This window comes from Diceros bicornis, chromosome 22 (genome assembly GCF_020826845.1).
Source record: "Diceros bicornis minor isolate mBicDic1 chromosome 22, mDicBic1.mat.cur, whole genome shotgun sequence".
Lineage (NCBI taxonomy): Eukaryota > Metazoa > Chordata > Mammalia > Perissodactyla > Rhinocerotidae > Diceros > Diceros bicornis.
The window spans coordinates 8769658-8784512 of record NC_080761.1 but is presented as its reverse complement, the minus strand read 5'-3'; the positions used below and the strand labels follow the sequence as shown (position 1 = coordinate 8784512).

Sequence of the window (14855 nt, the reverse complement as noted above, 5' to 3'; positions counted from 1 at the left end):
GACTTTGTGGACCCTCCATCCTAGTCAGAGGGGAGAAAAGAAACAACAAGCATAGGTACATGATCCGGTAGGTCAGCCAGTAACAAATGCTATGGAGAATAAAGCAGCAGATGGAGGATGGAGACTGTGGGCAGAGAGAATCAGGGCTTCCAAGTTAAACAGTGGACAGAACAAGCCTCACTGGGAAGGGGGGACTTGACAGTCTGGCGGGAGGTGACTGAGTCAGATGTCTAAGGGAAAAGCATTCCAGATCACGGGAATAATCACTGCAAAGGCTCAGAGGAAGGATGCTTGGTGTCCTCAGAGAGCAGTCAGTAGACTCATGTGGCTGGAACAGAGTTACAAGTGGGAGGGAGAGAGGAGAGGACAGAGAAGATGTGGGTTCAATTCCAATTGTTGGTTGTGAGATCACAAACAGTTGACTCAACCTTCAAGTGTCTCAGTGAACTTGGTACTTTATATGTGGCCTGTTTACCTTTCAAGAGTTTTGGAAGGATAAAATAAAATAACGTAGGGAAGTGACTTATAACCATGTTCTTATTGTTCTATACATAAGGATAGATAGACAGACAGTCAGATAGATGATATATGTATAGACAGATAGAGTGAGTGAGTTATGGACTGAATTTTTGTGTCCTCCCAAATTCATATGTTGAAGCCCTAACCCCCAACGTGATGGTATGTGGAGGCGATTTGGTTTAGAAGAGGTCATGAGAGCGGAGCTACCATGATGGAATTAGTGCTATTATAAGAAGAGGAAGAAACATCAGAGCTTTCTCTCTCCACCATATGAGGACACAGCAAGGGGGTGGCCGTCTGTAAGCCAGAAAAAGGGACCTCACCAGGAACTGAATCTGCCTTGATCTTGGACTTCCCAGTCTCCAGAACTGTGAGAAATAAAAGTCTGTTGTTTAAGCCTCCCAATCTATGGTAATTTATTACAGCAGCCTGAGCAGAGTAATATAGGTAGGTAGGTAAGGAGATGATAGACAGATAGATAATAGATCCACAGATGATGGATGGGCATAAAGCATATATATATGCTTAATGAATTCCTGAAGCAATAGTGCTTTGACTGCCTTCACTAGCAATTCAAATAGGAGATCCTCATTTTACAGGGAGCACAAAAGTGCTGACTTTTATGAAGTAAACACATGGAAAAATATGATAACTGAAGCTAACAATGCACAGCACTGAGCCTAGTGCCACACTCACGAGATGAGCCCTGTAAAAACAAAGAGTGCCATCACACAGAGGCTGCCGGACTCCTCCAGGCACCTGCCACCTTCCTCTAAATTGTGTATCACAGTCCAGAGATCAGAGCTCCTGCTCCCTGGCTCAGAGAATCACCTGCCCTCTGCAGTCAGAACTGCCTCTCAGAAGCAGGGCTGGAATCCAGTTTGCTTACAACAGTCCTGCACCCAGTCTCTGCCATGCCTGGCAATATTAGCAGGGATACCTTGTAAAATTCATACTTCTTTTTTTTTTTTTTGTGAGGAAGATTAGCCCTGAGCTAACATCTGATGCCAATCCTCCTCTTTTTGCTGAGGAAGATTGGCCCTGGGCTAACATTTGTGCCTATCTTCCTCTACTCTATATGGGACACCACCACAGCATGGCTTGACAAGCGGTGTGTCGGTGTGCGCCCGGGATCCGAACCTGCGAACCCCGGGCCGCTGAAGTGGAGCGTGCACTTAACTGCTATGCCACCAGGCCAGCCCCGACATTTTTTTTAAAAATTCTTTTTTATTTTTGCATTTGAGTTGTTTCTTTTTGTGTGTGTGTGTGAGGAAGATCAGCCCTGAGCTAACACCCATGCTAATCCTCCTCTTTTTGCTGGGGAAGACCGGCTCCGAGCTAACATCTATTGCCAGTCCTCCTCCTTTTTTTTCTTCCCCCCAGAGCCCCGGTAGATAGTTGTACGTCATAGTTGCACATCCTTCTAGTTGCTGTATGTGGGACGCGGCCTCAGCATGGCTGGAGAAGCGGTGCGTCGGTGCGCACCCGGGGTTCCGAACCTGGGCCGCCAGCAGCAGAGCGCGTGTCCTTAACCGCTGAGCCGTGGGGCCGGACCCCCCCCAACATTTTTTTTTTAAAGGTGTTCAAGATAAAAATAATCCTGATATGGCAAACATTTAATGAATGTGTGAGAGATATAAAGATGATTTTGAATTTCATGTTCTGATACACTTTCACAGTTGAAGCTATTTCTAAATAAATAGAAATATTCTTTTATTTTTTATGAAAATACAGGAACGTGATAGCAACTCGAATAATACTGAAATTCAACCTCTCTCACCCCAGTTCCCCTCTCCAGAGACAGTTTTTCACTACTTTCATGTTACGCCATAATCCTAAACTTTATGCTGATCCTGCTGCATCACGACAGATCCATTTAGACAACATCTTTACCACCTAACATAAGGAGGAGGATAAACTCCCACTCCCACTGCTTTTCCTCTCTCCTTCTTTCTAGTACATCATATTCATGTCATCAATTTGCTGCTTCTCTCTTGTAACATCTTGTAAATTCGCTCCCTTTAGTGATGAGGGAAGCGGCAGCACAGCGGCTAAAACACTGGTTCTGGAGATGGACCACCTGGCTTGGCATCCTTCTTCTTCAGTTTCTCAGCTCTGCATCCCTGAGTAATTTACATACCCTTCCTGTGCCTCTCTTTCCTCACCTGTAACCCAGTAAATGGATAACACCTATCTCATGGGGTTGCTCATGATGATGCAAATAATAATGCATTTGCAGCCTTTCATGTCCAACACACAGAAGCTCTCAAGAGATATCAGCAATCATTATTTATTTCTCATTTTATCAACTTTCACACTAATCTCATGATTTTCTCTATGCACAAGACTGTTTGTGTCCCCATAGCTTCTCTGCCTTTCCTTTCCCTGTGTACAACTCACCTTCTGTCAATAATGCATTTGCTTTTGTTTGTGCTGTTAACATTTACATTTTGTCATGCAACTGAAGCATTGTACCGGTGTTTTATGCACAGGTTGGCTCTAAAGACTGAAAACCAAACAACTGTATATATATGTTATATATAAGTGAAACACAAAACAGCAATGATAGAAGAGACGGTAGGGAGGAATTAGGGGCATTTTGTTATTATAAAGGCCTCGCACCACCTGTGAAGCAGTACAGTGTTTTTTGAAAACAGACTTGCATTCACAGTAAATGTATATTGCAAACCCTAGGAAAATCACTAAAAAAGAAGTATAACTCATATGCTACAACAGAAGAAAAAAATGGAATCATATAAAATGCTCATTCTAAATGCTCAATCTAAAAAGGCAGAAAAATAGTGAAAGACAAAAACAGGAACAAAGAACAAGGGGTAACAAATAGAAAACAGTAACAAATACAACAGATAATAATCCAACTATATCAGTAATTGCTCTGAAGGTCAATGATCTAAATGTAGGAAGTAAAATCCAGAGATCATCAGAACGGATCAAAAAAACAACACCCAACTATATGTTGACTAGAAGAAACCCACTTTAAATAAAAAGACACATACAGATTAAAAGTAAATGAACAGAGAAAGATAAACTATGCTAACATTAATCCAAAGAAAGCAGGAATAATTGTATTAATTTCAAACAGAGCAAACTTGAGAGCAAGGGAAGCTATAAGGGATAGAGAAACATTACATAATGATAAAGGGGCCAATTCTCCAAGAAGACATAACAATCCATTACGTGTATGCACCTAACAACCGAGCATCAAAGTACGTGAGGCAAAAACTGACAGAACTGTAAAAAGAAATACATGAACCCACTCTTATAGTTGGAGACTTGAACACTCTATCACAAATGGACAGATCCAGCAGGCAGAAAGTCAATTAGAACATAGCTGAACTCAACAACCCCATCAATCCACTGGATATAATGGACACTTAAAGACGACTCCATCCAACAACAGCAGAATACACATCTTCTCAAGCTCACATGGAACATTCACCAAGACAGACCACACTCGGGGCCATAAAACACACCTTAACAAATTTAAAAGAATGCAAATGATACAACGTCTACTATCAGACCACAAAAGAATTAAACTAGAAATCGATAACAAAAAGATAGCTGGAAAATCCCAAAATACTTGGAGATTAAACAACACACTTCTAAATAACACGTGTCCAAAAAGACATCTCAAAATAAATTTTAAAATATTTTGAACTACAGTAAATAAACATGAAAACAATTTATCAAAATTTGTCAAATGCAGTGACAACAGTATCTAGAGGAAATTTAGAGCACTGAATGCACATATTAGAAAAGAAGATCTAAAATCAATAATCTAAGCTTCCACCTTAGGAATCTAGCGAAAAAAAGAGCAAATTAAATCCAAGAAGCAGAAGAAAAGAAATAATAAAAATTAGAGCAGAAATCAATGCAATTAAAACAGGAAATCAATACAGAAAATCAACAAAATCAAAAACTGAGTCTTTGAAAAGATCAGTAAAATCGATAAGCCTAGAGCTAAGCTAACTCAGAAATGAAAGAGGACATCACTACAGACAGATCCCATGGAAATTAAAAGGATAATAAAGGAACGCTATGAACAACTCTATGCCCACAAATTTGATAACCTAGATGAAATGGACCAATTCCTTGAAAGACACAGTCTGCCAAAACTCACACAAAAAGCAATACAGTATTTGAATACGCCTATGTCTATTAAAGAAATTGAATCAATATAACCTTCCAAAACAGAAAGCCCCAGGCTCAGACGGGTTCACCGGCCAATTCTACCGAAACTGAAGAAGAAACTCACCCCCCGTCTCGCGCCCTCACCACCCCTCAGGCCCGGTCCCGGGGGGTCGCAGCCGCGGGCAGGGACGGGCTCCCTCAGCCCGCCCAGCGGTCCTCCGCCTCGGGAGCGGGAGCCGGGCGGAGGGCAGGGGTCGCCGCTGCCGCAGCCCCACCACCCGCCCGAGCCCCCGGCCGAGGGCCCCGCCCCCACGTGGCCCGGCCCGGGGTGGGGCTCCGCGCCCCCCGCGCTCACCTGCGGGGACGCCCGCTGCCGGCAGCGCCGCCGAAGCCCCGCTCCGCTCGGCCGGCGGGAGCTCGGCAGGTGCCTCAGGACGCCGTCTCCTCGGGGCGCGGGGGCGGCCGTCGAGGGGGTGCCCGGCCCCTGACCAGCGGGGGACACGCGGGAGCTCGGCCGGCCGCACAAAGGCCCGGGGGACAGACGGCACGCCGCGGCGAGTCCCTCACGCCGCTGCCCAACCGAAGCTGTCGGCGACTAGAGGCGGCGTCTCTGTCCCCGGAGCGGCGGCGACAGTGGAAGTTAAGTGCGGCTGTGGGCGGGAGCGCGGCGACAGCGGCCGGTGTGGAACGGTGCCCGGCTCACCCAGCCCGCCCGCCTGCGCGCTCCGCCTCGGCCAATGGCTCGGCGTCCTCTCGGGTTCCGTGGCCGCGGCCCCGCCCCCGCCGCGGCCCCGCCCCCCGTGCTGTGGCCAGGAAGGGGCCTGAAGGCCACTGCCTGCCTTCTGTCTGGTCCCAGAAATGTTTTCCTTTTGTGTATTTTTTATAGATGTTTTCTTTGTGGTTACGATGGGGATTGCGTTTAACATCCTAATGTTATAAAAAATATAATTTGAATTTTCAACAACTTTAATATATACAAACATTTACAAATTACATTTTTATGCATTGTGTAACAATAACACATTAATAATTTTTATGCATTTATCCTTTAAATCATGTAGAAAAGAAAAAGTGGAGTTACAAACCAAAGTGACAATAATATTAATTTTTATAACTGCCCATGTATTTACCTTTACTGGAGATAAAAGTGAAGTATTTAAGATCCTGTTTCATAAAATTGACCTTGCCACAGTTAGTGTAGTTCATTAACCCTTTAATTACTTGGTCACCCTGTTAAGATAGAACTGCTTACTACATGGATGGTGCTTTCTGATAAAATTGCAGGGTGATTTTTTTTTTCTCTTTTAAATCACTTTGAGGGTAATACTCTTCTGCTCTTTTCACAGGACCCACACAGTTTAAGTGCTTAATCTGCCAGATATGGCTGAATGTTTTGATTAGCTCAAGTGTGAGGCAAAAATAGAGTTATAGTTGCTCTAAATTTCAGCTTCTTTGAGGAGTTTGTAGAATTGAACTGTCACAGCTGGAAAACCACAGGGCTAAGTGCTAGTGGTATAAGCAATAGAAATGGCCCAGAACTACTTACCCTTATGCTCAGTGTTTCTCTTATTTTTGAGTATTAAGGATGTGAGAATTATTTGTTGGAGTAGACAAGGAAAAGAACTGATGAAAGAACACACACTATTTTTCTGTAGAAAGAGGGAGGAAATGAAGGGGAGGGGAGGCTATCCCATGACTAATTTCTCCTTATTAGCTACTCAGATAACAGAACTGCTACTATAGAGCCAGTTAAGTTCCAATGCCTTGAAAGTCCTTCTATAGTTAGGAGAAACTCAATTTTCCATTGGTAGGAGGTTCATACTTTTCCGAGTTTTTGTCTGCCAATAACAGACATCTATGATGTGCTTGTTCAAGTATTTTCCCCTTATTTAAACAATAGAATGGCTGTCTTATGGCTTAAAGAAGTTCTTAATATATTCCAGATCTGATTCCTTTGTTGGAACTATGTATCGCAAATATCTTCTCACATTGTGTTGCCTTTTTTTTTTTTTTTAGTTCACTTAATGGAATGGTGTGTTTTGAAGAGCAGAGCTTCTTAACTTTAATATAATCCAATTTATCATTTTTCTCTTATGGTTAGTTAGTGCTTTTTGTATTCTATTTGAGAAATCTTTGCCTACTTCAAAGTCATGAAGATATTCATCTAGCTTTTCTTCTAAAAGCTAAATTGTCTTACTTTCCACAGCAAATTGATTTTTGAGTATGGTGTGAGTATGGGGTCAAGATTAATTTTTTTTTCCATATGGATATTGATCCAGCCCATTTATTGAAAATACCGTCCTTTCCTGACAGCACTGCAGTGGCACCTTGGTCATAAATCAAGTGACTTTGTATGTGTGCGAGTCTAAAGTACCCTCACACATACTTCGTCTCCTAGTCTGTCCTCTGGCTGTTACCACATTGTCTTAATTTCCATAGCTTTATAATAGCTCTTGATATCTGATTGTATAAATCCTCCAGTTTTGTTTTCCAGATTTTCTTGGATAATTTTGGCCTTTTGCATTTCCACATGAATTTTAGATTCACTTGTCATTTTCTATCATTAAAAAAAAAAAAAACCTGCAAGGATTTTGATTGGGATAGCATTGAATCTGTAGATCAATTTAGGGAGAGTAGACGTCTTTGCCATTTCTCTCAATAATGTTTTATAATGGTCGAAGTCTTACATAACTTAGTTTCCTTTTTATTCAAAATTTTGCTGAAAAGAAAGAATGCAAGTCAAATTTATTGGTTCATAGTGCAAAGCCATGGGGCTTCTTATGTCTTCTAACTCAAACCCCTCAATTATAGCTGAGAAAGCTGAGCCACAGAGAGGGTAGGTATGCCATTCACCAGTCAAGACTGGGGTTCCACACTTAACTCAGTGCTCTCACTCCAGCACTGCCCTGCTTCTCTTAAACACTCTGAATTTAGCGTAGTATGTAATTTCAACTCTTCTGTAAGCGATTTTAGATTTAGTAATCTAACAAAACCAAAGCTTTAAAAAGAGCTATGTTATAAAGAAAAGTCCTGTTTCTAATATCCATATTTTCTGCTTTTTAAATTGTCTAAATCAGGGTTCTTTTTTCTAATGGGCTTCGTAAAATCCATAAATCCCATTAAGTTGTATGCCAAGTTTTACGTAGGGACACGTGGAGAGATGGCATTTTAATGACCTCAAGGGATCATGACCCTCCCCCAACAAATCAAGAAGTTTGTGAAGGATAAATTATTTTACTTTTTAAGAGAGAAGATAAAACTCATCTTAATCTAAAAATATCATGTAATATTTCCTTCCTTTTTTTGGTCTGAATCATTTTATGTATATGGCGAACTTGCTATAGTAGGTAAGAAAGAATAAACAATTATTGACTTCAGATCCATATTTGATTTCCTTTAAATAGGCCATTCTTATTAAGTATAAGTTGTTCTTATTCTCTCTTTATTGCTTTTATTACTGTAAATGATCTAGCTGTACTCTTAGCTGATTTGTAATAGATGCTTCAGTTTTAAAGATCACTTCGTATGTTAGATTTTCTTAAGTCACACACTTCAAAATATACCTCTAGTCTCAAGGTACATGTTTCTAAAGTGTCTAAGCCTCTTCATTTCCAGTGCCACATCCTAGTCCAGCCTCAACTGTCTTCTGTGTTTGGTTGCTCTCTTCAGTGGTTTTTCTGCCTTTTGGACTCAGATTTATCCTTTATAGGAGTGTACTAACATTCAGAGTCCAGAGCATCTTCTGCCTCCTGCACCATTTTGCTTCAACACGTCCTTTACCCATTTGTCACATCGTTCCTTGGTCAGGAACCTGCATTGACTCCTCTGCCCCCACATCAGTCTTCAGCTCTGCCTGCCCCTCAAAGGTGCTGTAACATGGTGTGTGAGAGACACATGGATCCCGATTCACCTCAGAACTAATTCTTTCAGTAGTAACATCTCTTAATACTTTGCTCATTCCCTCTTTGGTGTCTTTGCTCAGTGTTTTCACCTTGATAACACTCTTAATTACTTTGGTGCATGTTAGTTTTTCTATAAACAGCAAATCATACCAGATTTGTGGTATAATATCATCCTTACTCAGTTATAATGTTTACATGTAAAGTCAGGGGCAGGAACAGGAACAATGGAAGAATTCAGGAAAAACTGCTCTTAGATTTTAAACTGGCTTTAAAAATTTAATGAGGGTTGATTGTTACATTTAAATTACCCCACGCCATAGACATGAAGATATATTTTAAATTTCAGGTGCTCTGTAATCTGATGGTAATCTTTTTAACATTTCTGGACTGTAGGAAATGCATCTTGCATACCTTCAAAGAGGACTTCTGTGGGGGCATCCTCAATGTGGCCATTGTTGGCCACCTCAGACCAGAAACGAACTTTGATTCTTTAGCTAAGTTCTTGTTTAGATCTTCTTAAATGTTACTGCAACTACCTCTACTGCTTCTACTGGTAATAACCATGGCAGGACAGATAATATTTGAGCATTTAATATGTGCCAGGCACTGTTTTAAGTGCTTTACATGAATTCACTCATTTCATCCTCACAACAACCATATGAGGAATTATGTTGCCCATTTTGCAGATGAGCAAGTTGGCACAGAAAGTTTCAGTAATTTGCTCAGGGTCACATAGTAAGCGACGGAGCCTAGATTCAAACCCAGCAGGCTGGCTGCTTCTCTCCAAAAGTATAAAGTTAGTGAAATCTTTATTTCCTTTTCATATTTTAAAGAACAAGTAAGAATTAACACTGTGATGAATAATGGATGCTTTGCAATGCTTAAAGTGTAAGAAACAGTAAATCAGAACATTTGAAATGAATAGTATCAAGTATCTTAGTGTATGTGACAGTTTTAATTCCATTGTAGAGTTTCTATTCTATTGTAGAGTTTCTTTCTCAAGTGTAAATACTGAAGAGAATTGATAGTGAATATTTGTTTCTTCCATCTGGTGTTTGCAATGTATCTTTTTGCTGTTGCCTTTCTCTAAGAAATTGCAAGATCAGGGCCATTTTGAGTGTACTTTTGATTTCTACTTGAGTCTGGAAAAGGGATGGAACATTTACAGGCGTCTACCCCGTGCTAGAGACACTGCCACCCTCGGGGTTTGCAGGAGGCTGCGCACAGGAGCAGCGGGGAGTCCAGCAGCAGGTTCTGATCATCTTCACCTGGTGTGTTCTCTCTGCAGTCACTTATGTCAGCAATTCAAGGGGATACTGAGGAAGCTAAGAAACGACTGGATTTACCAGAACATTTGCAACTCAAAGAAGACAATTTTTTCCAGGTTCCTAAGAGCAAAATAATTGTAACTGAGCAAAAGGGAGGCCCATTCTGCCTGCCGCAATCCAGCATCAATCAATTGCAAACAAGTCGATGGTTGAGAAAGGAAAATTTATACAATTGGCCAGCACAATTGGAAGATGGTGGACTAGTGTCCTAAAGAACCATCTCAAAGTCATACAGCATCTTGAGGCAGTTATATAGGGGAAATGGGCAGGGAAGGAGGGGATTTTGGGGTGTCCATCATCCAGTGTGACGAACTTCAACACCTCATTATCTCTTTCTTCTGTCATTCATGACGGGTACCAACGCAAGAGTTTTTCTCTCTGGAGGTCATCACGTTCCTGGGGAACTCAGAGAACAAAGCTATCCTTATCACAGCTGGGAGATATATGTAAGCAAGAATCATAGAACTAGCAGATCACATATTTTGAAAAAATGAGAGGTGCTTAATCATCAAGGCTATGTGCAGGGTAGAAGGCATTCACAGAAACTAGTGAGTCAGGATCCCAGTTACAATAGTGCTTCCTTTTCCTAAGATGGCTTCCCTCATGCTAACCTAAGATCTAGCTGTTACATAATGCATGGCCACTGATGAAAAATCATCTTATTTATTCATTCAATACTTTCTAGTATTTTACTGCTCATAACTGTGCAGTCTCATCTTGGTTATATTTTAAAAATCAAACATTTTCCTACAGTTGTGAATTAGTTTAGACAGTACAGTGTAGTTACTATATTAAGCTTCAACTGTTCAATTAAACCCATCATGCGACAGTACTAAAAAGATTCATTTCAAAAATCAAGCTTCTTTTTTATGTAATATATTGATTAAAATGTACCACTGGAAAGGTCTTAAGTGTCTTATAATGGAAATGAAAGTACATAAGTATGAGTAAAAAGGCGAGTCAGTAGTTTGAGATGAGAACGATAATTCTCACAGTAAAATCCTAGCACGTCTGTACCTGTACAGCATGTGCTGCTCAACAGAGAAGGTTGTAAAAGTCACTGCATCAAACAGAGGTTTCATAGTTTATGATGAACCTTAGGGGAAAATCCAGACTTTGCATTTTTTATATTTTGTGAATTAATATATTATTATAGACATGAAGACTTGTGAAATTTAACCTTAATCAGTCATTTCCTTAATGGGGTCAAATCACTGCGCTGTGTTCCATTTTTGTTACAGCCGCCTCAGTTTTAAATGGTCTAGACTCCCTCTGCCTATCGTTTTTTGTCTGTCTTTTAAAGCAGTGAAATGAGTGTTTTTCAAATCTCTAGGTCTCGTTTTTGTGTTGTATAACACTTCTCTCTTCTTTTTAAGAGTAAATATTCTTCTTCAACATTTTTCTTGACTCTGGTTCTTTTTTCTTTTAAACAATTGTCAGTGTCAGGTTTTCTTTTCCTTTTAGAATATCCTACAGCTGTACACTTACAAAAGATTGCTTCTGGATCTACCATTCCATCCCTTCACTATGTGAACAGTGATTAAGTGCAAATCTGTATTGCATTATATCGGAAAAAAAAATCCACAGCTTTATCTTTAGGTTTCCTCAAAGTTTAATGAACACCTAGCAGTTCATATATACCAGTTTCTTTTTTTTTTTTTTTTTAATGAGGAAGATCAGCCCTGAGCTAACATCCACGCTAATCCTCCTCTTTTTGCTGAGGAAGACCAGCTCTGAGCTAACATCTATTGCCAATCCTCCACCTTTTTTTCCCCCCAAAGCCCCAGTAGATAGTTGTATGTCATAGTTCCACATCCTCTAGTTGCTGTATGTGGGACGCGGCCTCAGCATGGCCGGAGAAGCAGTGCATCATGTGCGCCTGGGATCTGAACCCGGGCTGCCAGTAGCGGAGCGCACGGACTTAACCGCTAAGCCACGGGGCCAGCCCTACACCAGTTTCTTGAAGAACACAAAATTCTTATTTTCCCCTTGGGGAGATATTTTAAGAGCCAATTAAACTGTGAAATAGAAAGTTGTTTATTTTTAATGTGATCATATGTTCCTGAGCAAACGTAAATTGTTGTAACTGTGTGCACAGTGTAATTTAATGCTAAAGAGTGCTTGCAGCTTGGGGGAAAGGGGTAAATAATAAAGTTTTAGTTAATCTTTATACTCTGCATTTTTTCCTCCTCCTAACTACTAAGAAGTGATTTGTGGCCACTTGAGACTTTAGTTTATATTGGCAGAAAGTTGAAATCTTTGGATGTTTAGGAAATTAAGATCACAGATTGTTTGGGCCCCTGAAATAGTACACTGCATTATTGTTTACTACAGCACCAGATTTTCAGGCAGAATGGGGACAGAAATATACAGGAGGTAATTTTAAAGATAACTCATTATAAATCATTTTTCCCTAATCTACACAAATGCTTTTTAACAAAAATATTTATAAAGTATTTAGTAAAACATCTGAAGCTCATGTTGGAGAGTGGGAAGCACGGATAAATTTAGTTGGATTGTGTTTTACTTTTTGGTGTATGAATTTATGACAAACAATGTAGTATGTGTCTTTTTCATTTCTTCTTCGTAAAATTACTTAGAAAATGTAATTTAATGTTAGAAATCCTATACTTGAAAAAGCCTCAATTATCAGTGGTTTTACGAAGCAAAGTTAAAAACAAATACGGAAAGTGTAAAAGCAGATTTGTGTTTGTTTGAATAGCTTGCTGCTAATTTATGTCCTCAATAAGTGTGTGAGGTCTATGATATTGTCACCTTACATTTTGTTAAATAGCCATCGCTTTTGAAAATTGTATAGTATGTGGTTCAGGAGTTAGTTAATAGTGTCTATGTTTTTTAAGATTTTATATTAAGTATGTATTATAAGAAATTGCAGTAGTACCATTTTTGATTAGTTTGAATGTTTTCAGGCCTTGAAATCAATCTCGACTAGGTGATGTATCCTCTTTCCCTGTGTCAGCCTGAATCTTTGCCTTGTCTGTATAAAATCCTAATTTGTGGCTGATGCTTCCTTTCAGGTGTGTTAGAGGCCTGACTAGCAGGTCACGGGCAGCAGCTGTAGGGACAACCTGGCGTTTGGTGGTGGTTCTACAGCCAAAGGCCTTGCCTGAAGGGCTCCTGTTTCTTATGCCTGCGGCACAGTGTCAGGTTTGTTTGGAGTGTTCACAGGGCGTCAGGACTCTCAAACCACTTTCTGAGGGCAGGAGTCCCCATTACAGTTTGGAGCTGTCAGGGCCAGAGGAGTCTAAGTAGGTCTGAGTTCCCTCCCATGACTCCTGCTCCCCAACAGGGCTCTGTAACCTTCCTGACTCGCGCCACCAACCCCACAGCAGTGATCCAGCACTCCTGCCTGTCTCTCTGTAAGCAGGACGCACAGCTGCTCTTGCACACTCATCTCCAGCGCTCCCAGCTCTGGAGGGCTAAAGCCTGCAGTCAGGGCCAGCATGTAACACGGTTCTGACCGGGGAGAAGGAATAGAAGGGGCTTTGGGCACACCACAAACATTGCAATTGAATCGTCCCAGAAGGGAAAATTCAGAGAGAATCGGCTTTAAGCATAGGGAGCTCAGGGTCAGCCAGGTAGGGCTGGGCTTTTTCCCCTAATCCAGAGTTTTTTAAGCTATGTGCTGTGAAATTAAATTAGTGGATTATGATCAGCTTCAAAATAATAATAATAAATTAGAATATGATGGACAATATCAAGTAATTTGGATATGTATTGTTCCCTGAAACTTTTGCTTCAGGTTTATAAGCAGGTGTTGGTGTAAATTTTATGTTTTTATTGTGGATTGCAGTCCAAAAATGTTTGAAAGTCCCTGCTTTAATTTGCTCTCCTTGTTCCTGGCTGGTTCTGGAGGGATTAGGCAGCTGCAATCTGGGAGATTAGGAACAAGGCCTTTGGAGCCAATTTCTGTGCAAACTGGGGCCGGTTATTTTCACCTCTCTGTAAAACACAGATAACAATGCTGCCCACCTCCTAGGGTTGTTACGACGGTGAAAAGGATTAAACAAGTTGATTGATGAGAAGTACTTCTAATAGTACCTGAAAAACAGTATGTACTTGATAAATGCTAATCATTGTTGTAATGGGAGTTATTTCTTCCCCTGGCCAAAGACAACATCCTAACTTTAAGGACACAGCAAATTCTTCCCTAAACTATATGCAGAGAGCCCAGTTTTGTTCAGCTGTAGACAATGATTTCTATGAGCAAATAGGCACTCCACAAATATTTATGGAGCAGCTATTGTCTGTTAGCACTCTGCCATGTGCTGGGGGTACAAAGTGGAATAAGATAATGTCCCTGACTTTGAGGAAAACACAGTCTCCCAGAAAAATTCCAATTTATTTGACTTTATCTCCATCATTCCTATGTGGTGCCTGGTGTATGTTAGGTCTCCAGGAGATATGTGCTGAATGCATGTCTGTGGAAGGAGTCATGAACTCTCTTAACTTCACTGAGATGCAGTAAATAAGGCAGCATCATGTCCCCCTCACTTTTTCCAGTACCTTCCAGTTCTGGAGAAAAGAATAGCAGCACAGGGGACTTTTCTGCAGATGCCAAAGGTCTCCCAAAGTCTACATTTGAGGAAAGATGAATTTATTCTTATAGATATCCTCTGGTGTCTATTTCATAGTGTTTATTGAAAAAATTTTTTGGGAAAGGAATAAGAAAGGAAACAGATGGCTCCAAACGACAGAGAAGAACCTTACAGATTTCTTCTCTCTTTGCTGCGTAGAGCAGCTGACAAGCCAGCAGGAGAAAAAGAGCAAGGGATGTGGAGAAGCCTCCTGAATCATGCATGTGGTCCTTCCCTCCATCCCAACATTCCCAGTCCCTCAGCTGTGTAAACAGAGCTCTGATGTCACAACCTGAGGAAGGTCAGGCTGGGTGAGTATGGCCCTCCTCCCTCCCCCTATTCTTCAAAGCATCGAA

At 40.9% G+C, this 14855-nt stretch overlaps 1 long non-coding RNA gene across 1 annotated transcript in view; it reads right to left on the bottom strand.

Annotated features, from left to right (window-relative positions):
• Positions 1-5378, bottom strand: part of LOC131419934 (uncharacterized) — a 152993-nt gene extending 147615 nt beyond the window's left edge. Inside the window, exon 1 of the long non-coding RNA XR_009223387.1 lies at positions 5027-5378. This is a non-coding gene — a long non-coding RNA (uncharacterized LOC131419934). The remainder of the gene's footprint in view (positions 1-5026) is intronic.
• Positions 5379-14855: the final 9477 nt, after the last annotated feature.